Source organism: Leptodactylus fuscus, chromosome 4 (assembly GCF_031893055.1).
Source record: "Leptodactylus fuscus isolate aLepFus1 chromosome 4, aLepFus1.hap2, whole genome shotgun sequence".
Lineage (NCBI taxonomy): Eukaryota > Metazoa > Chordata > Amphibia > Anura > Leptodactylidae > Leptodactylus > Leptodactylus fuscus.
The window spans coordinates 35,123,402-35,147,092 of record NC_134268.1 but is presented as its reverse complement, the minus strand read 5'-3'; the positions used below and the strand labels follow the sequence as shown (position 1 = coordinate 35,147,092).

Genomic DNA, 23,691 nt, shown 5'->3' with positions numbered 1-23,691 from the left:
GATCTGAGGATGATAATAGACAATCACTGAACTAATGTAATTTCTTAAGAAAAGTTCACAGACAATGAGGAAGACTGACTAAACACCGAGCACTTAGAGGTATAGTATTACCCTATTACACAGTATAAAATTAGTGGAGTCTATAAAAGGATCTCTAGAGAGAAAAGGTAAAACATCCTCAATGATATCATACAGATCGCTATATGGGAATAGCAGAACCTGTCTCATATGTGCCACTTTACAAGTGCCAGCAGCCCCTTCAAGATATAACAGGGAATGTCCCCTGACCCTGGAAGTCCCAATGAAATGAATAGAGAACAGCCTTCCTGTCCCCATGCGAGGTGGAGGGTCAGAGTTCTGATCACATGACGCAGCCGAGGACCAGAAGGGGAGGGAATAATTCAACATACATAAGTCCCCAAGTAAGAAGGTTACAACTGACATCAAGTATCTTTCTAATGGGCCATAAATAAGACATTTCTTTGGCCCGGGTCCTATAAGGTTGGGCTTTTTCAGTGACTGATAACACTATCTGCGTTCTCCGCCTGTGGTCAATGATCTGGCATGTCTCTATACAAATCAATGAGCTGACAGCTAAAACCCCCAGCATGGATACCTTAGGAGGACAACCACCTCTCGGCCAGTTAATGACTTCATTTCTAGAGACGAGAAGTAATGAGAACAATACATCAACGTGGACTCCAGTACACAGACTGACTTGAGACGACTGAACTGCATCTGCAGCGACTCTCTAGAGAAGACTCGCTTCCCTTTAATTATTAACCTGAATCTCAGGCGCATTCCAGCGGAAAACCAGAAACAATAACCATGTCCATGCCCTGAACGGTCCAGCTGTGAGGGTCCGCAGCACAGAACATCTGTACTTTACGAGGCTCCTCACAAGTAAACACTCGGAGTACTCTCACTAGCCTTATTAGGCCACAATGTGCGAGAAAATCATCTCAGTACAAGGAGACGGATCTTGCCTACGCATCAATAAAAATGGGTCTTATGACTAAACAGAGAAGGCCAGGACTGGAAGGAAACTTTGGCCACAATATATCTGTCACAAGGCACGCAGATTTTCTTCATGTGAGCTGCAATGTAATGGCATCGGAGTTGGGGCAGAGTCTATTACTGAATGCAGTCGGATGACACTCGAGGGGATGCAGTCAAGACTATGGCACTTACTGATCCGACAACACAGAGCCGAATAGGAGCTGCCCTATAACAGGCCCTATTCTGCTCAGTGTTATTGGAACCGTATATATCTTGAAGCCCCACAGACACAAATGCAATGCTGAGATCCATAATCTGGCACTGGCTCCTGAGCAATCACACAGTTTTAGTGCCGATATCCTAACTAGACTCCTTAATGTCAAGTGGGTGGCATCAGGTTGGAACAGAAAAGGAAGCAGGAATTGGAGCAGAGTCACACCCCCTTGCCTATTCCAATACCACCCAATTGGTATTGAAAATAACAGCACTGATTGCTTGGGAATGGTGGGGACTAGAGAAAAAAAAAAATCCATCTGCAGAGGAATTAGCGGAGGGCAGCCTAGGAAAGACAACCTTTTCATCACCTCCACCAACTCAAGTTCTTAGCATCCTTTAATAGCTATAGGTTCCTCTCTACCGATTCCAGCACAGCTGCAATTTTCTCTCTAGCCCCCGCCATTCCCAAGCATTCCATGCAGGTAGTTTTGGTGCCTGATGTGTTATTTAGGCTTGTAATGTCAAACGGGAAGTCCGGCAGGGGGTGTGATTTAGAGGGGGGGGGGAATCCTCAGGGACAGATATCCTGAGTGTAATACAAATCCATTAAACATGGGATGATGCATTTCGTACACTATAACTAGCAGACCATGCAGTGAACATGGAACAACATAAAGCTTACTTAAGGCACAAAAAGGCCACGTGAATTAGACTGATGTCTATACCGATTTGTCATGTGTCATTTTTACCCTGTGAACTTACTCGCATAGCCGCCGTCTTCTGCTTATTGACCATATTAGTGCTAGAAATCACATCACAAGCTAATACAGCAGGTTCATGACACCAGGGTTATATCTACAGCTGCTATATAGTGCTATGTGAGGATGAGGTCCCGGGAGAAGAAAAAGTGACCTGTAATCAGATTTAGCTACAGTGCAGCGTACAGTAAAGGACACGAGCTGACAGCCGGCTGCCAGGAATCACTGTACGCTGCCCAGCATATAGCCCTGACATGTATAGCTGCTCAAGAAGTGCGCCATGGCCTGGTGCATCTGTGCTCAACACCTGGCACATTTTCTGCAGATTTTTTTTATGCGTATTTTGCACCACCAACTCTGAAACAAAGACCAACATAATGCATGACAATCTGAATGGGGTTTTACAAAATCTAAAAAAAAAAAAAAAAAAAAATACCTGGGCCGATATAACCGGCTGCAGCAGATTTTCATAGCCGCAGTGCTGTATTTTTGATGGATTTCTTCTAGAATTGGACAAATTAAAAATCCGCTGCTGTATCTGTGCACAGCATGAAGACTAGGCCGTGGATGCCTGTAAGTCCCATATAGCTGAATACAGAGTCATAACGATTTATTTTGCTTGTTTCTATATAGCGCCAACCTATACAGATATTGTCACTCACTGCCCCAGATAGGGCTTCTAACCTAAATCAGTAGGTCTTGGGAGGGTGAGAAGAGACCGGAGTACCCGGAGTCTCACTGCAAACATGGGGAGAACATACAAACTCCTTGCAAATGTTGTCCTTGGCCGGATTCAAACCCAGGAAACCAGCGCTGCAAGGCATGCCCCGCCACCTATCCGTTCAGTTTTCTGTTGATTCATTCTGTCTTACACATTCTGGGTATTTCCACATTAACATCTTACAATATACTGCATTTCATCAAAACAGCCAAAACCACAAAGAAATAACAGTCCCTCACCTGCACATCGTATGTGTAACTACACCAACATAGTATGTGCAGTCTGTAAATCTCTGCTAAACAGCACAGCCACCAACTTGGCAAACAGATGGCACCAACCATGCAGATCAATACATGTCCCCTGCCACGGCCTTAGCTATGTCTGCATTATATAGCAATCCAAAGACACAGACATACCTATGCAGACACAGACATACCTAGGAGAGGGGCGGGTGTGCGAAAGTTTCCAGAGCAGAGTTTGGTGTTCCTCCAAGAATTCCAATCTATTGAGAAACTGTACAGAAGCAAGAAGGAAAAAGCAGGCAGGACGGAGAGAACAGGCGCAGGCGATCCGGCCTATGTCATGGGGAAGGGGCAACTACTGTGCTGCAAGTAGGGATCATAACATCACAAGCAGACCATGGCCAAGGGGAGTAGTCCAAAATAATTGTTCAGAATTGGAATTAGAAGAACAGCACATCATTATTTCAAGGGGAAGTCAGGAGAGGTTCCCTTTAAGAAGTTTTTCGGGAGGCCATAGGCCATCATCCTGGTTTGGACACTGCTGCAGGACACACAGGGAATGTGACATACGCCTCATGTGCACACACAACGCTTGTGATCTGTCACTTTCCTGCATAAACTCCATGGAAACAAACTGCGGCTATTTTTACCTCCTCACACTAACCGCTATCCTCCGACATCCATATAAATATAACTTAAGAGACTCCGAAGTAACTGGTAATTACTCCAGACTGTCAGAGACACGGGGAGGGGAGGCGTGACCCTGCCGCAAGACAAGGAGGGGGCGCTAGCCAAATGGACTCCCAGTCACCGGGATTATCTGCAAAAGGGGGTCCAGTAATGGCAGGAAGGGGGCATTCATTTTACTTCTATAGCGTCATCATATACCACAGTGCTCATATCAGTATGTCATGGATGTGCCGCTTGTGCTTCCGCAGCCCCACTCATTCAATGAAAAGGGCCCACAAAGCTGAACAGGAATAAGACCTGACCTGAATTTTGCGGCCCGGACTGTCAACCGGCACATGACACCGTGTAATACATGGTCGTGTGTGTGGCCTGACCTATAGGAATGGGAAAACCCAAATAGCATACCGAATCATGCTACAGCCGTCTGTAAGGGGCTACCCCCAAATGTAAAGCACCATGGAATTAATGGTGCTATATAAATAAATAATAATCCTATTAATATTATAAATGTGAAAGTTTGTGAGTTTGTGTGTTTGGATGTTCGGATGTTTGTTCCTCAATCACGGAAAAAACGCTCCACCGATTTGGCTGAAATTTTCCACAAACATAGTTAATACACCCGATTGTGCAATAGGCTACTTTTCGTCACAATAGCGCACATACGTTTGTGCCAGGACCCCCACAAAACCCAAACTCACACCACCATCTCTGCAATCTCACACACTTTGGACCATAGCAAGCCACAAAATTCATATTGCCCTCTGCAGCCTCACCCCTAACCCCACACAATCACATATACATATACTTTACCACTTTGCCCCTCACCTTAGCGATACTCCAGGAGGCGCTCTATAACGCTCCGGAGCAGCCATGTTTGCCGAACCCCACCACACTGACAATCCGCGACACCGCCCACCCATGTCAATACCCGTAGGCGGTCTAATAAATGCAAAAAAAACAAGTTTAAAAAAAGTAAAAAAAAAAATATAAAAAAATAAATAAAAAAGATAAAAAATTCAAAATCACCCCCCTTTCCCTAGAACACATATAAAAGTAGTTAAAAACTGTGAAACACATACATGTTAGGTATCCCCGCGTCCGAAATCGCCCGCTCTACAAAGCTATACAAATATTTTTCCTGTTCGGTAAACGCCGTAGCGGGAAAAATGGTCAAAGGTGCCAAACCGCCATTTTTTCACTGTTTTGATTCTGCTAAAAATTTGAATAAAGTGATCAAAGCAATAACATTTCCCGAAAATGGTAGAACTACAAAGTACACCCGTTCCCGCAAAAAAAGACGCCCTATACATCCCCGTACACGCATGTATAAAAAAGTTACGGCTGTCGGAATATGGCGACTTTTCAAAAAATATTTTTTTAACACACTTTTGGATTTTTTTTAAGGGGTCAAAATGTAAATAAAACCATATAAATTTGGTATCCCCGGAATCGTAACGAAACACAGAATACAGGGGACATTTTGGTTGCACAGTGAACGCCATAAAACCAAAGCCCGTAAGAAAGTCGCAGAAATGCATTTTTTTCTTCAAATCCACCCCATTCTGAATTTTTTCCCTGCTTCCCAGTACATTATATAGAATAAATAATGGTGGCATCATGAAGAAAAATTTGTCCCAGGAAAAATTAAGACCTCATATGGCTCTGGGAGCGGAGAAATAAAAAAGTTATGGGGTTTAGAAGGAGGGGAGTCAAAAACGAGAATCAAAGAATGCCATCGGCGGGAAGGGGTTAACTTCAAATACTTCTGTCCCAAAGTCACTATGTAAAGTTTCTCACAACACCGTATATATAGCAGCTCTAATACAAAGTAACTTCAACACAAAAGTCTCACGTATTCTCTGAATTACAGCAAAAACAAGATACAAACTTACATTTCATATCCCATACCTTATACAAAGTACGAAAACCTTACCCGCGCCTGTATATACCCACTGCTACAATCACCGCAGACGAAGTCGCGGGTACCAGCTAGTAAATAATAAAGGGGCCTTATGAAACAATTTTGGATAACCCCTTGAATAACCCCTGACTGCAGTGCTTTGGATCTAAAAATGCATCAAAATAGGGGCCATGTTTTGCATTTGGAAGCATCTTCTACATGAATAACTATTATCCCCCAAATGAAAACCCCACGTCAAGTGTCATAAGTAGTCTAGTGGGGGAAGTTACCATCCTCCACATTCAGTCAGAACTTCCACTACAATAAAAGGGAAAATTTATTTATTTACAAAAATGAGGCCTTATTAAAAAAAAAAAAATAAATAAAAAATAAATTTTTAAAAAAAGCAATGAGGCAACAGTACGTTATCAGATCCGGAGCTTGTGCAATGGGCAGAGCTGTTCTTCTGCGGCTGATACCGGCTAAAAAACACAGCCGGCTTTGTGGTTAAGCAGAGGAGGAAGAAGTTTCAGATCTCAAGTGGCGATGGAGTATATAAGGTCCTGCCCAAGTATATTCCTACACAGTGCAAACCGCATACAATAACAACCTAAAGAGCACAACCTACAAGAAATGGAGAGATTGGGGACTAGATCACAGCTTCTTAAAGGGTCTCCAGCACCTGCATAGTGATAACCTATTATTTCTTTTGCTTGTATAGTAACAACATATTCTGCAGCGCTTTACAAATATTGAGAGTCCGTTTCCCATATAGGGCTCACAAGCTAAGTGTCCTATCAGTACATCTTTGGAGCTCTTTAAGGAAGGTCATCAATATGTGTTACCTGGAACCCCCACCGATCAAGATGTGATACCTGGAACCCCCACCGATGAATATGTGAGACCTGGAACCCCCACCGATCAATATGAGAGACCTGGAACCCCTCCGATCAATAGGTGATACCTGGAACCCCACTGATGAATATGTGAGACCTGGAACCCTCACCAATTAATAGGAAATACCTGGAACCCCCACCTCAGCCCCCAACATTGCCAATATAGTTTCATGAATTGGGCCTCATGCACAAAACCAGTGACCTCAACAAATGGAGCAGTGAATGAGCAGGCAAGACACAAATGTCATCCGTGCGACTATCACGACTCTGACACACGCATTTTGCCCAAGTATGTGCCGCACACATTGACATGAACAGGACCTGCACCATATTTTGCGGATTGTTTCTATGGTCTGGATATTGATCTGTATAAACTTGACATGTGCATAACAGCTCAGTAATGAATGTGTCCGTATACTATCTGCATTTACAGATGTGCCATTGAAGACAATATATTGGAATATATTGAGTTCAGACAAAAAAAAAAAAAAGTTTGCGGCGTCACTTCAACAAATCTCAGAATTCTCAGGAAAAACCGTGATTAACGCAAGGGCATTTTCTGTACACAAATAAAGCAATAAATGAGTGGCTTTTACGCCTCCGCCATGTAACACGCTCTTTACGGTGACATCAGGCAGCAGTAGGCTCAGATCACAGCTGGAGTCCACAATGGGGATGGTGTGGATTATCCGCACAACTCTCAAAAATTCTTTAAATGCAACACTATAGATTCAATTTCCAAGAAAAGGAAACCGATAGTTTCACTTTGAACGCGGTTGCCACGCCCGGACGGATTAAATAGAGCACGCTGCCATGACTGAAAGGGAAGCAGCTGACTGCAAGCTGACAGCAGGATTTTAATCCAACTATGAGTCACGCCAGCAGGGCTAGAAGCAAACACGGGATATTAACTCTACTGTCTAGTGAGAACTGCTTGCTACGGGCCTGCAAAACCTCCTGGATGCATCAGTGTAAATTAGATCTCCCAAGGCGACAAGGACAGCGAGGCAGCGCTGCCTTGTAACGTCTGACGGCTCCGAAGCGAGCATCATATGGCTTTATCCAAAATTCATGAGAAAACCTAATAACGGAGTAGAACTTCACGGTTGCTAGCCATACAACTAGCTGTTAAAAATCTAACCCTCGGGATGACTAGCGCCATTCTTCTAAGCTGAATCACATATCTCCCAAACATTAAAAGCCTGTAAAGTCAAGTCCTTGAGACGTCGTCCTTGTCAAGATTTTAACAATCAAATATAGGCGACACCCTAGGAATTAAAGGAACAGTAAAGCAAAGGAAAAGAAAGATTTTGCCAAGTTATAAGATCTATATAGAAATCTTCTGTGTGCGACATCTTGTCCCCTTCCTTGTCTGGCTAGAGCAGGACAGAAAAATTAGGTCTTGCCCCTCAGTCATTCATTCTTCAATTGAAAATGGAGCTGAACAGCAGGGAACTAAAGGGGTTGTCACACAACAGACATAGGTCAGGTTTCTGGGGGTCTGACCAATGGGACCCCAGCGATTAGGAGACCTGAGAACAAAAGTTCCTCTGAATTCTTGTGAATGATGCTCCATTCTGCCCGCGAAACTGGAATTCAATTCTAGTTCAAGATTCTGCTCCGAGAAACCCCAGAACAGTGAATAGAGAACTGATCACACAAGCACACCGACCATTACACCTCCAGAAGAATTCCCCATTTATCTGATCGCTGGGAGCCCCAAATGTGAGACCCACAACGATCTGACACTTATCTTGTGGTTACGGGATAGTGGTCTATAGTGACAACCCCTTTAACTCCATATTTCCGGTCTAAACCTAGAGTTCCCTTTAATACTTGCCACCGGCTACTATTCTAAGTGATCCTTGTGGTTCCAGAAACAGGACAGCCTGCAATCGTCTCTGGGGAAAAAAAAAAAAAAAAAAAAAAAAAAAAAAAAAAGAGTCCAAAGTGTCTCCTTAAAGTTTGATGGGAATTTGGTGATAAGGCTTCATTCATCCCGTAGACTCAAGAGGTGACTTGAGCAGGCTGGTGTCAAGAGTCTATAAGCTTGGGATACAGTCTTCCAAGATTAATCTCTCCAGTGACTCGGATACAGGTGGACTCGTATTCACTTTCAGGGAGGAGGCGAAATGCAAGAATGACAAATCTACTAGACTTTCCTACGATAACTAAAGTTATATAGATCTTTATAGCAGAAGGCTGGGACGCATACACATCACTTTTAGGTCATTTCATTTTAAAGGGATCCTATCATTGGATACCCCAGGCCACAAGAAAATGGCCGATTACACCAGCTTACTGTGTAAGCAGCCATTTTCTTGTGGCCCGGGCATGCGCAGTCGGCTCTGCCCGAGGCCTAAAAGAATGAAACCCAGGACGGAAGACGACACAGGGAGAGGGCGTTGCAGACGAAGATGGAGGCGTCGCTGGAGATTTCTCTCGCAGCATTGGGGACGTCCCCAGTGCTGTTTGAGCGCTGGGACCTCCCCAGAGAGCTCATTTGCATACTGAAGTAAACCGGGCTTTCTACCAAACGGCGGTGTGGAGAAGCCATCTAATGGTAGGAAAAGAATAGCCTTTCTTAAAACTATTCCTAAGTGTTAGAAAAAAATTGCATTTTAATGACAGGATCTCTTTAAGAAAAACTTAAGGCAAAGTATATTCTCCTCTCTATCAATCTGCTCTATAGTTCCCGGGAAAAGTCATGGGACACATCTCACCTACAGGCAGTGGAATAGCTTTATAATTCTAGCCAGCAACCATCTCAGAAGACAAGTGTCCTCACTAGTGTTCATGAAATACCTGCGTGCTGCCATGTTCAGGTCTATATACAATGTGTCAGACCCTACATCAGACATAGAAGACTGAGAAAAGCTTCGGAAGTGTCCTCTTTAGTCCTATAGGATGAGGGATGTTCTGTCTTGGCATCGCTGACCATGCTTTCCTATAAGGTGGGCCGCAGCAAAAGCCATGTACCATGCAAAAAAAAAAAAAAATCCTAATCCTAAAACTAATCCTTTTAATCTCCTTCGCTGTTTCTATGGCTAAATATCACCGCACCTATGGGCAGCACGTTGGCTCATTGGTCAGCACTGTTGCCATGCTGCACGAGGGTCCTGGGTTTAAGTCTGCCCAAAAGCAATATCTAAAATTACAGCTTACACAAGTGGACTCCGACCCCACTTTTGGACTCTTCATGCCCCATATTTTACCCAGGTGAGGTGATCTCCTTTGCTTATGTTTTTTGCAATGCTCTCCTCGCTTTATGTGGGTGTCCTGATTTGCTCCCACAAGCCAAAGATATACTGATATTATACAGGACCCCTCTACACATATTTAGTGGGGTCCCAGTGATCACTTAACCCCTACCCTGCTGATAGAGAATACAATAAAGCAAAAAACATAGTGAAAGCACAAGAGTATTTGCCCTCTTAATCTACCCCATCACCCAGCTCAGAGTCACGGCCTACTCTTCTGTGTATAACCTGATACCCTGACAGCACACGCTCATTTTCCTTTTTCCCGGGGGCGAATTTTGGTTTTATACAAATGAGATCATGGATATCTAATCTGCACATCATCATCGTACAAGTAAGCCATTCAAATGAAGTACAATGTGAACGTCTATGCAGGTTTCTGTGGAAGTGAAAAGATGACTAAAAACGTTCCTTACGTTCTGGCAGGCCGGACAGATGGAAACTTCCACCCGGCACTATAAACAGATAGGCAGGGATTGTAAGAGGCATTCACGGCAGTAACAAGCGGCTCCGTCACATGGAGGGGGGGGGGGGGGGGGGGGAGGAACCTCCCATTTATACAAGGAATGTATTTTTAATTCCATGGTCCGAAATAGATCATATGAGCCCTTCTAGCCAGCTCGTGCACCGGCGGGTGCAACTGAGGACATTATGTGATCCCAAGACCCTGCAGCATCCTCTGTCTCTGTACCAGGAGTGGACACCGACCACAGAAGGTCCCAGTGCAAGAACAGTCATGGGGTCATTGTTTTCTAATATTTCCACCCTAAGGAGGGAGATTATGACCTAAGTAAAAATTGGGCATCTTACCTCAATTATGATTATTTTGGCCATGCTACTTTTGGGTTGTAGCCCAGGGCCTTCCATTACAATCCATCCTCCTAACCAACTCTATCAGCATCTTGACGTTATCTAGGAGGCTAAAAGAGGCCTAAAGGAGTTGTGGAGCCCATGAGAAGGGAGCAAGGCTGGATCCACATCTGTATTGGAGTCTCCGCTGCAGATTCCACTAAAATCGGCCGAGAGAAAAGTCCTGCAAGGACGGGTGGGCCCCATTATAGTCTTTGGGGTCTGTGGGTTTGCAAGCAGACGGTGCCTCAGTCTTTCAAGTCCCCATGCAAACCCAAATGCTAGTGTGACCCTAGCGCAAAACCCCTAGGCCTCTGCTTATTATACTCTGGTCTGAATAGACCCCACATAGTAATAAAAGCAGAACAAAACTGCAGATAGAACCTGGCAAATATTGTAATAAGTGAACCGAAATAACCAAAAATAAAATAAAAATCTATAAACCACCAGAAATTATTAGCCATGACGTTCATCGGTTTAGGCATTTTCCCCCAGAAAGCTGATATGAAGGCGATAGTCCCCCCCCCCCGCTTAGCATGTCCGCCCCTGCTCTGTACACTTTAGTGTGTACAACTCCTTGTCCTACTTTTATCAACTAGAATAGGGAACGCTCCCTATAAAACACACGTAAAAAGCAGCTGCACACCCACAACGCCCCTGACCGCTTTTTTGTGCAAACGGAAAATAAATTATTTTCCCTAAAAAATGTATATTTACTTCCCCTGAGTGACACAGAGCTGCGGTTTGTATTCTTGGAGACTGTTATCGCGGCATATTTTTAGAACAAGGTAGGACGTTAGAATTTGGTTTGTCTTCAGGACAAGAAAAAAAAAAAAAAAAAGATGACCTCTAATTCCAGTCTCAATGCAAACATACATATACTCTGAGGTAAACGTGTCACAGTGATATACATCATAGCTCTGGATCCGGGGCACTCAGGCTTTTGGCCTATAGGCCTCATTAATGTGCTCTTGGGTGTCCAGATTTCTCTCTGGGGAGGAAAACAATTAAAATACCCCAATAAGAGGGCCATAAAAGTGTAACCTTATGGGATTCCTGACAGATCCTAGTAAGGGGGGGACATGCCAAGGGGCTGCATCTATGAAGCTGTAAAAATATTTTCTTCCCAATTTTTTAGAAACCCTGCGGCCTTGTAGCGCTGGGGTCCTGCGTCCACACCAGACCAAGGACAATATCTGCACGGTGTATTTGTTCTTCTCATGTTGGTGAAGGCCTCCTCCTGGTTTCTCAAGCCCCGAATCTATACTGAGCAGTAAACTGGCATCCTGTGGAAGTGACCATGGCGGGTGTAAGGGCAGCATGGTGGCTCAGTGGTTAGCACTGCAGCATTGCAGCCCTTGGAGTCCTGGGTTCAAATCCCGCCAAGGGCAACATCTGCAAGGAGTTTGTATGTTCTCCCCGTGTTTGCGTGGGTTTCCTCCGGGTACTCCGGTTTCCTCCCACACACCAAAAGACATACTGATAGGGAATGTAGATTGTGAGCCCTATATGGGACAGTGACTGAAAATATCTGTAAAGTGCTGCGGAATATGATGGCGCTACAAAAGTAAGCATAATAAATAATAATAAACTCTAATATGGGTCAACTCGACATCTACTATTAACCATACACAATGCTGAGGAGGATGTCCCGACTATCAAAATCTGCCCCCCAACAGAGACTGGTTTCCTCAGAGACTGGAGGTCATTACCAAAAAAAAAAAAAAAATTAAAAAAAAAAAGTTTTTAATTCTAGTGCTGAAGTCACGTAATCCGTGTATATCCGGTAATCCTTAGTAACAGTAACACAATGGTTTCACAGCTGACATTTCTCCCTTGTCATTTTCCCAATAAAAAGCGGCCTAGTCCTAGAAACATTCCTGTCTCCCACACGCTCATCCCATAGAGAAAAGAGAACAAAGGAGTCTGAATGACACGACTGTTACCAGGGCTCAGATGGGGATTTTGTGCCCCGTCAGCCCCTGCTGATCTTTAAGGCTTAATTCCCACATAGCAACGTGACACGTTGCAGTATCCGAGCCCTAGGTATAGCCTGCATCAGGCTGGCAACCCAAGATGGATATTCCTGTGAAATCTGTGACTTTGTAAAACACAGACGATCAATGGGTCCAACCATCTGATGTGAATGGAGGAGTCTCCCAAAAGTCAAGGCAAAGAAGGATCAGACATGCTGGCGCCCCCTTTATTAAAGGGGTATTCCTATTTTCTATTGTTAGGACAGTTCGGCTACACATTCAGAGTCTGCATCTCCTAAAAAAAAATATTTTTTTTGTCTGGCGCTTTCAGTTCGAAAACAAAGGGCACCATGTGGTCAATAGGGTCCATCGGGCTCTGTTCATGTCCGCCATTTTAGTGGTCCTATTGTCCATCATAGGACAAGAACAGGCGGCTCTCAGTGCTGGTGTGACCCTGGTGTAACCTGCTTAGTCCATGCTATCCAGAAAGTAGAGACTGGTGGTGAAGGCCATCTTCCAGACAACCCCTATAACCAAACAGGAGATGCGCACACTGACCACCTGCCAGATAGTGAACCAATTGTCCTCATCTATATCTGCCGCGGCTACTACGTTCTTATATCCCCGACCCACTGGGTGAGAAGTATGATAAGGATTCGTTCACACGGCATCTTTCTCAATCGCTTTTACTTTCCCAGCAAGTATTGTAGCTATTTTTCCCTGCATGATGTGTCATGGGACATGTCATCCCACCAGTTTGTACTTCTGCTAGGTCTGCCTATGGGTGGGATAGAAATGCGTTAGTACTGAGAACCGACACTGTCTCATAAGACGCCGACCTTGTATACAGAACAGCACATGATACTTCTTTTCCTTCCTCCTCCCTACACATGGCCAGAGAGATAGGTCCGGGCTCTCTCGCTCAGCCTTCAAACTTTCCAATTCAGAGATAGGATGTAATAAAGCAAGAGGTCTGCTTACAAAGACAAAAAGATCTATTAGAAATGGCTATGGTAGCATAAGACGTCTTAGTCCTACCATGCCCATTACTAATAGATCCAATATACTTTAAAGCCCCTTGCAGGCGACCATGGTGTGGATCAGCCGTGTATTTCCGGATAGCACACTGACCCGTTCTTTTCTATGGGCCCGTACACACGACTGAGATTTTCACGATCCCAAGTACGGGCTGACATCCCGGGCCACATCAGATAGATCCTATTTTGGTACCTATGCTTCTGTGGCTCCTATTCATTTAATGAAAGGAGCCACAGAAGCATGGCAAGGGTAGCACATGGGGACATCCCCGTGTCCCCAGTGTGCAACCCATGTTTTAATTTCGCGGCAGGCCGGTGGCAGCACAGTCATCTGCTGGTCCTGATCTTGAAGCGGGAAGCTACATCAGAATAGGACCAAAATGCGCCTGCTGCAACTTCCGACAGCCGCAGCTTCCCGCTCCGGAGTAGGCCCAAATGAATAAGCCTAGCCCGGAGGGTGCTGCCGCGAGGCGGACACCGCGGCTGAAACAGTGGAAACAAACCGCTAGCGGAAAAAAGAACGCTAGCGGTCTGCATAGACCTCTATTGTGAGGGGGGCGGATTTTGAGCAGGATTCAGCACCAAAATCCGCCACCTCTTGCCCTGTGTGAATGAGCCCTAAATCAGTATGAGGCTGGAAATTTGGCTCAGCTACAAGTCACACCAATAGACTGGATGGGCCATCACTTGAGTCGGACAGAAAAACGCACCAAAGTTGCACCATTTTTACACCAGTTTTCTGGAATACATATAATAATAAATTCACCCCTCAAATTCTGTCCTCTGCCAGACTGTTATACCTTACAGGATAATTTTCCCTCAACTCTCCTTCCCCAAAACCCCCTCGCCCACCCCCTCCTGAATTATCTATAAAAAAGGCAAAGTATGCAAAAAAAAAAAAAAAAAAAAACGACCATAGCACATGGGTGACATTTTTTTAGTATTGGGCCCCAGCATGGTTTTACAGGGGCAGACATCAGGAAATACACAGACGTCTGACAAGGCCTCATACACAGATCCAGTACGGATATTCACAGCGAGAACATCTGTCACGATTTAAGGAATATATTTGCACTCCGTGATATCCGTGCATCTATGTAGACGACTTCTCACATCTCAGGGCCTCTGTGTGCACGGGGTGAGTATTTTACGTCTGGATACTAAGCAGGTATCACGTTGTACTGGTAATACTCAGCGCTATACTTAATAGGCTTCTGGTAACCTACGCTGCTCAGGGCACCTAGTCCTAAAAAAGTACAAGCGCTTAACAAAAAAAAAAAATAAAATCGAACCTTCTTCTTTGAGCTGGCAGATAGCGTATCCTTCAAGGGTTTGGCCCCCCAGCACCAGTACAAGCAGTTTTGGAGGGTTTCCCTGCATTGGGTTAAATACACATATTATGTATTCCATGACATCAGCAGGAATTTGTCAACGCAGACGCACGTTCACTTCTGCAGAGTCGGACAAGAAAATCAATGCATGGCTTTGTTGTCCCCCCCCACGCACCCCTGCAGCGGAAGAGCATTTCAGGGAGCAGACAGTGAAGTATGAGGCATGAACTGTCACTGCAACGTATCGGAAAGAAAACTGCAGGTTTCTTAGGCAATGAAGGGTTACTAGCAGTAAGTAGTGATCAGATTAGTGAAAGCTTATTTCTCCAGAATGAAATGTTACTGCGTTATTTTCCATTGGTGTACAAGGCTGGGTATAGACCGGGCACCGCTACCATATACTGAGGACAGCCTCTCTCTATAGGCCGTATCTGGACGCCATCGATGTCTTGGACTAGGGAAACTATCCAAAAGGTACGGAGGATGTAAATACTGCCTCCTGCAGAGGAATAGGTGACATGACGATGCGGGATCAGTATAATACCTGGAAGGTCTCCAGCAAGGATTCCCCCACCATCGGTTCACTGTCAGGTAATGAGGCCCGTCACTATAATCGCTCAGACAGCAAATATAGCAGAACAAAAATTCCACGCCACTCATTTCTGGGTGTATGATATTGAAGACCGATACTTAGGAAAAGCCAGCAACTCTAGATTGGTAAAGTTCGACACCCAGGACACCTGCCGATCAGCTGTTTGAAGAGGTCATGAAGCTTTGAGCGAGTTCCTCCTTAGATTGGTGACATCAGATGTATTGGTCACTTGGCCATGCTACAGATACATCATATTTCATATCACTATACAATGTATGGCACTACGGTCCGGTCCATATCCGAGTTTGGGGATTCCATTCCCCTCTCTGCATTTTACGTGCAGAAACCACACGGACCCCATTATAATCTATGGGGTCCGGGGTTCCTAAGGTAACTGCTTTGTTATGCGGATTAGGTTTACGTTCGGGGGAGGGGGGTCCCAGAGCGGACTCCCCAAATGGAAACCCATATGCACAGATGTGCACCGGACCTACACTTCAAAAAGAACTTATCCAAAAGCTTCAGCCCCTTCACTTAGTTGATCTGTTCTAAGTGTTGTACCCCCACTGATCCTGGGGAACCCCTTCTAAGGGTTCTCTGGATCCTAATATTTATAGACTGACAATATATACAATGAAGCAGCTTATAGGCAGGGTTGCTGCAGTGCACCCTGGTCTTTGCTTATGTTCTGGGGACAATGCTGCAGCAATTTAATGGGATTTAAAAGGATTTTCCAGTTAAACTAGAAAACTCAGGGAAGTGTGGGGGGTCTGTTACAACTGTGTGCGGTCCCCCATTCCACTCCATGGGTTAGTAGTGCAATGGATCAGCTGGCCACTATGGCCAACCATTGGCAGTGACATCACAAGAAGCCAACTGGTGACTGCTGAGGCTAGTGATCGGCAGCAGCGGCCACCTCGGCCTCTTCAATTCTAGCCTGAACAGGGCAGGAACTGGATAGAATAGGGGAGAACCCATCACTATAATACGAGAACCCCAACCCTCCCTCTGGGTTTTTCAGTTTGACTGGGAATTCCCTTTAAGAGGCAAGTACTGTGCGTGGGTATTTTTTTAAAATCACATTTCCTTAGTTTTCTCAGCACAAACTCCCTATATTATAAGTAGATTTAATACGCACGGAAAAAATGTTAAATCTTGCAACACAACGTAAGATATATACAAAAATCTCTAGAGGCGACGTAATGGAAAGCGGTAGTATATAGAAGGGGACTACTGTTTACTCCATAGCTAAACTAAAAGGATTTCCGAAACACTGACGCCCCCTTTAATGCCGTGTGCCTGTAGATGACACAGGGACAGATATTTGCATCCATAGGCGGCCCGCTGACCAGTCTAACCAGCAGCTCCTAAAGCAATTCCAGTTAATGTTGCCATAGCAATAACATTAATATGGAAGGGGTCCTAAAGGGGGGGGGGGGGATGCAAACTACATGAAGCCTGCTACGCAACGCTCAAAAAATGAAAGCAAAACCAGCGTGTCAGAGAGCAGCGTCATGTCAGTGATAGCAGATCCCCCTGCTGCAGAGTCGTGACAAACGTTAGCTAAAGACACCGAGCACCTCAAGGAGGCTGGATGAATGCAATGACGAGTAGATTTCTCCATACGTCAGCGAGCACCGAGCTTCCACCCACATACCCAGGTCCAAAGGAGTGTCAGGGAATGCAGATCACCTATACATACGAGAAGGGATCACAAAAGCTGCGAGCGTCAGACACTATGTATACAAGGAAAATAAATAAATGGCCCCCATCAAGTAAAATATATACAAAGTGCTAATTCAGACGCTACCTCTCCCCCTCTCCACATGATATCTGTACTGTAACAGCACCACAATACCCCTCAGAGGCTACAGGAAATCTTAGGGTTACTTCACAAGTAAAGAACGTGTGGCTTATTTTGGACCTTGTCAAGCTTTTTTTTGAGCTTTTTTTTGCAAAAACAGCTTAAAAAAACAGCCAGGCTGTTTTCCCCTCCTGTAAAGTGAATGGGCTAAAAAAAAAAAAAAAAACAAAAAAAAAAAACAAGTCGCTTTTTTTTGCAAAAAAAAAGCGTTGCTTATTTTTGCAAACAACCACGCGAAAAAAAAAATGCACGGTTTCCGCCTCCCATTCACTTCCATTGCTTTCTTTCAGAAAAATCTGCTAGCAGAAAAAAAAAAAAAAAAAAAAAAGCTAGCAGTCTACATAGACTAACATTGTATGGAGGAGGATTATGACGTGGATTCCGCTGTCAAAATCCTCCTCCATGTCCCCGTGTGAACTAGCCCCTTAATGCTTTCTAGAGTCTGTAAGTAGCAGCGGACAGCTGAGAAGACAAGCTCTTGTCACAAGGCTCATCTACTCGATGCTTTATATCAGTGGATGGCAAAAAGAAAAAAAAAGATTCATTTGTACAGAAAGAGCGCCACTCCTGTCCACAGGCGGAGTCTGGAATTACAGCTCTGACCAATTCAACTAAATAATGTTGAGTTATAAGACTAAGGGGGAGTTCACACTATTTCCTCTGTCCGCCATGGGGTTTCTGTCCTAAACCCCGGGGAAACCAGACAGGGGATGGCTTGCCGGCGGTCAGCTTTAAAACCTATTCATTTGAATCCGTATGCGGCCTCTCCGCCTGGAAACCATTTTTTCTGCCAGGACACAAAGTCGTACATGCAGGACTTTGCATCCATGCATAAATAAGAAAAACAAAAAACAGTTTCCAGGAAGAGAGGCCGTATACGGACACTGGCGGTTAGCTTTAATAACCCATTCAAGTGTTTGGGTTTTGAAGCTGACCACCGGCAAGCTGTCCCCTGCCCGGTTTCCCCGGGGTTTAGGACGGAAACCCCTTGGCGGACAGCAGTGGTAGTGTGAACGCCCCCTAATAACATCCCATAGACAAGATTCGCTCTGTTTCTCAAAGACGGCAGCCATGTTTTTTTTCCTATCACGGTTGTGGGATGAGATCCTATTTTAGCTGAAGTTGGGGGAAAAAAAAGTTGCCAACTCTGGCTGTAAAATAACGTGATTTTTAATTCTATTTTACAATTATTACTATCATATAATTAGACGTATAGGTTGTTTCATATTCGCTTTCATAGGAATCAATCACTGGATTTTTAATGAATTCGAGGATCTTTACTGCTCTGACCGTGACCAGCCGCCATTTATGAAGGAGTCACTCTGTGGAAAAAATAAAAGCCAGAGTCGGTGTTTTGGATACTGACACTCCACAGCTTTGGTCTTTAGGCTGCAACCCACTTAAAAGGGGTTATCCAAAAATAAAATAAAATTATACTCGCCTCTTCTTTACCAGTATTGATGCGTGCAGCCCATCACTAGTCACAATGGTCACATGCCGTACCAGTGCTAAACAATGATGTCATCAAGACAAGACAAAATTTTGCGCTGACATTAGCATCGGACACCGACGGTAGTGAACGCTCCCTAAGATAGCAGTTACACACGGAGCCCAGTGGGCCCTTTGACTACAAGGTGATCCGTTGGGTGTTCGCTGTTCTAAAGCTAAAAGCGGCAGAGATTAAAAAAAAGAAAAAAAAAAAAAAAAAAAAAGACACCAATTCACAAGGGATAACACCATTATATTCAGGTGACTAACCCATCTGTGGGCTGAGTTGATATGCTGACTTTGGTGGCAGACTCCCTATAAACTGGCACTGCAGCTGCCTTCCTGTCCCTTGTGATACGGTATAGTGGGAATGGTGGAAGCAGATGATCTGATCACTACCTGGCGTGTGGAAAAAGGCCATCAGACCAAAGGAGCCTGAATCCTGTAGACTGTACTGGGACAAGAGCACCAGGGAATCTGAATTCCATATAACTTCTCATACAGGGAGCGACCTACAAGCAATAGACAAGCAAGGAACGCCGGCAGTTCCATCACCCTTTCCCATGCTCTGCTAACATACCATTGTCATGCTCTAACCCACATAGAACAAACAGTAATATCCACCGGGACCCTGTGTAAGTCATTATAAAGGTGGTCACGGCTGGGAGAGCAGATCAGCCCATATCCACAGGTCCTATTCTTCCCCACAGATTCTCACAGTCTGCAATAAACAATACGTTTGCTTAATGCTAACCTAGAAGTGCACAGGGGTTCCTTCCGGAGCTGAGGAACGTGGCCACTTACAATGATGTGAATGCCTGGAACATTATGTGACTACCTGGAGAAACACACAATAGGGTGCGTACAATGACCTGACAGGAACCTCCACGATGAGGCATCTGCAGCGTCAATCTATAGCAGGACGCCATCAATGCACAGGATCCATTGAAGGACACAAGATATGGTAAAGGGTTAAAAATAATAATAATAATAATAAGAAGGACCCAATTAGGAAATTCTAGATTAAAGAGACTGCTCTATTGAGGATCAAATTGCCACAGTCCTACTTGAGGCCGACGAATCTCATCCACACACTACGGAAAAATAGACGCAATGGAAACGCTGCGATTTCCAAACCGGTTGTGGTTCTGGGAATCGCAGCATGTCAGTTATACCTACAGACATGCTGACAGTTTCCCTATAGGTATAACGGAAGCAGAAAGTCCACAGAGGAAACCTAAGCAGATTTTCTGTGAAAGGTGCTGCAGAAAAAAAACCAAAAACAAAAAAAAAACACGCTTTGTGTTGGAGCCGCATTTTTTCCGAAGCGTTTCTTCTAACCGCTATGTGGGGCCTTATTCTAAAGGGGTAAAAACGTATCCACATAAGTGACTGAGCACTGGGGCTCCCCTCACTGGACGCCTAACTTCTACCCACATCTGTCGGTCACGTCCATCGCCCTGTGTTTGTGCAGCATGACCTCTCTGGCCCGAAGTTACAAGCCCGTCTAGAATGTCTATCGCCTTCTAAAACTGGACAGAAAACTACTGGTGGGCATAAGTCATTGCTCGGATCTGTCAAAATGATTTTAAGCATGGCCGACCATACAATTCCCAAGATGGAAGTCATCCAGCTTTTCTAAGATCTTGTATGGTAATCGTAGATAACAGAGGAAAAAAGATAGACATATTGAAAACTAGTGTAGATAAGGATCATAGCCCAGGCTTGCAACAATGGTGCGCCACCTTTTTTTTTTTTTTCTTGGGGGGGGGGTGGGGGTGGAGTGGGGACACCTCAGGCCCGACCAATTTACTACAGCTTATGGCAGAAACCGAGTTACTACGAGTTATATCAGAAAGCTATGCCAACTCCTGACCGACATAGATTTCAAGGGGCCTCTTTGGGTATGTTCACATAAGAATGTGAGATGTAGAAACTTTCCGATGTGGAATCCATGGTAGACAATCACAGCCGAATCTTGGATTTTTGACATGGATTTGCAGTTTAGGATGCCGCGGGGTGCTCACTGATTAGTCCTATTAAATGAGGCCAATCCATAGGTTGTCACCCAACACAGAATCGGATCCAGGACAGAACATGTTGCATTTTGCTCCTTATTTCTAACCCAGCAGAACTAGAAGTGTATGAACTACGGAACAGTTTTGCCATTGAATACAACTAACTGAGTAAGTTTTCAGCAGGGGAACTACGCCGAACTCCATTCTGACACAACATTATGTGAACACACCCCTAGTGATGATTTAATACCATTAAATACAATACAAGAGAAACCAGCCATAGTGCATAGTAGAGAGCAGCAGATTGCAGCAAGGGTCAAAGCATGCTGGGAGTTTTAGTTCTACCGTGATGATTTGCAGTACTACAACAGCTAAGAACATGATGGAGGTTGTAGTCACCTGGACATGCTACAGAGCCAACATGCACAATATGATGATATAAAGTTGTCCCCTATATACCTAGAAAAGAAAACTTGTCCACTGAGCGACACAGCAGCAGCAGCAAGCAGGCACTAAGTGTATGACTGTATATAGCAGCAGCTGTGACACAGCACAAGTCTGTACTTTACAGCCAGTAACAGACGCGTTTCAGGTTCACAAAGTGCCATCTGTGGCAGCTGCATGTCTGGTGTGGGGGGGGTTAAGAATAATAGATACCAATAAGAACACACAAGTGCTTATGAACACACACATGTAAATGGGAACAACAGGTTCTGTAAGATTCTGACCCAGCAGCGAAAACGGTAACAAGTAAACAGTGACATGTACAGTACTTGCTGAAGGCTCTGTTCACATTAACATCATGACAGAGCACCCGATCCATCACATGACACACACCAAAGGCACCAAACAGACCGCACCGACTTACAATGGGATCCGCCTGCTTCCATAGATAGGAACTCTTGTCCAGATTTTACCATACAACTTAAAGGGGTATTTCTGGTCAAAGGGAATGAATGCTAGACCAGTGCTGGGATCCCCAAATATTACAAGATAGTTTACTAAGTAACCAATGCTCTGTTCATCTCTATGGGACAGCACTCCACTATCTCAGACAGTCCCATAGATTTCCAGAATCTCCCCCTTACATGTCCCGATCGGTGTGCACACAGCATACAGGCAGATAGTATGAGTAATACCCAGCTATGTAGACGCACGGCACAGTATGGGGTCACCAGTTGCGGTACGTTCTCTTGGCACAGTACCAATCCTCAAGTCCAATGTTTAGAAGCAATGGTTAATAGACAAGATACTTGGTCTAAGGGGCAGTTTTCGAGTATCACATTTCACATAGAGCTCATAAGCAAACCTCAGTCCCCTGTCCATAGGCAAGAACAGTTTGGGGCTCGGCATCGAAGCTCAGCCACAGTCTCCTGGCACACTTACACGTCTGTATTACAGCAGCTATGTGCCTATGGCAGAGCTCCACATACACTATGTGCCCAGTGATAGGCACTGGTGCCAGTCTATGTGCGTATAGCATCCAGTATAGGCACAGTATGGGGTCACCAGTTGGCTGGCATGGTACCCTGTCCCAAGCAGAGGTGGCATACACTGTCTCCTGGGCAGATTGTGAGCACCACACTTTACATACAGCTCATAAGCAAGTCTCTGGCACAATGCTCAGTAGCCAGTCCATGGGCTAGCACAATGTGGAGCTGTGGGCACACTCACAAGCCTGTATTACAGCCGGCACATCCATGGATACACTCCATACACCAGTATCTCCAGCACATTACACAGCAGCTCCCTGGCCATGATCTCACCCTTGGCAACAGACTCCCATCCCAGCAGCAGCAGCAGCCGCCACCCCTCACTTCTGAGCCTCCACCATGTCCTACCTCAGCACCGTGTCCACGTACAGTCCTCCTCGGGCGGCCAGGACACAGGACAGAGCATATAATCACCCGACTTTCCTGCCGGACCCCACGGCCGCCGTCTGAGCCATCAGTGAAGCGGAAGTGAGGGAACCGGGGAGAAGACGGGGGGAAGAGAGAGCAGGGAGGGACGCGCGCTCCCGACGCCTTCAACAGTCGCACAGCGAGACGCGATGACGTAATGCGCGCGCACACACACTCATACACGGCCAGGACCCTCTGCTGCGGAACAACGGCGGCGCGTCCTGACGTGCGGGAGCGCGCCGGGCGCGTGTGACGTCACCGCAACATCCTGTGGGGGGACGTGCGGGCCGTGAGCGGAGACAGTACACACAGTGCTGCTGGCGTGTTATTGTGTGTACAGTCACAGCACAGGAGGGGTTAATACAGGGAACAATGGAAACTCCTGTGACCGAAACTAAAGCTTGTCTGCTGCCCAACCAATCACAGCGCAGCTTTAGGTTTAAAGTCATCTGGAAAATGAAAGCTGCGCTGTGATTGGTTGCCATGGGAAACAAGGACAATTTTTTTTTAAATATGGAGAGTTTATTAGATTGATGTTTCTGTGCACAGGAATCCGTCCAAATATCCAGGGCTCAAGAACTGACCTGGCAACTTTTTAAAGTTGGGCCCCTGGAGATTTGGGGCCAACAAAGGCCCTCCCTAATATGTCGGCACCCCATGCCTCTTTTTACACAACCTGTGCTGGTGACGCTGCTATTATATAATGTAACCGGCACATAAAGTGCCCAAGTCACGTATAATTTAAGGATGACCTTACACCATCTCCAACCAGTCCATTATTCTGGCACAGTTGGAATTTTTTCTCTAGCCCCCACCGTTCCTGAGCAATCAAAGCTGTTAGTTTTGGTCCCTGATATGCTATTAGGGAGGGTTCACACGGTGTAACACGCCGCGTGATGTGGCACGTAGACGCCGCGTGAGCTTTTGCGGGCCGTTCACGCTCCCATTGATTT

General features: G+C 45.2%; 1 protein-coding gene across 1 annotated transcript in view; it reads right to left on the bottom strand.

Annotated features, from left to right (window-relative positions):
• RNF19A (ring finger protein 19A, RBR E3 ubiquitin protein ligase) overlaps nucleotides 1-22,865 on the bottom strand; it is a 60,499-nt gene extending 37,634 nt beyond the window's left edge. Inside the window, exon 1 of the mRNA XM_075270305.1 lies at nucleotides 22,679-22,865. The gene's annotated coding sequence lies outside the window, so the exon portion shown is untranslated. The remainder of the gene's footprint in view (nucleotides 1-22,678) is intronic.
• Nucleotides 22,866-23,691: the final 826 nt, after the last annotated feature.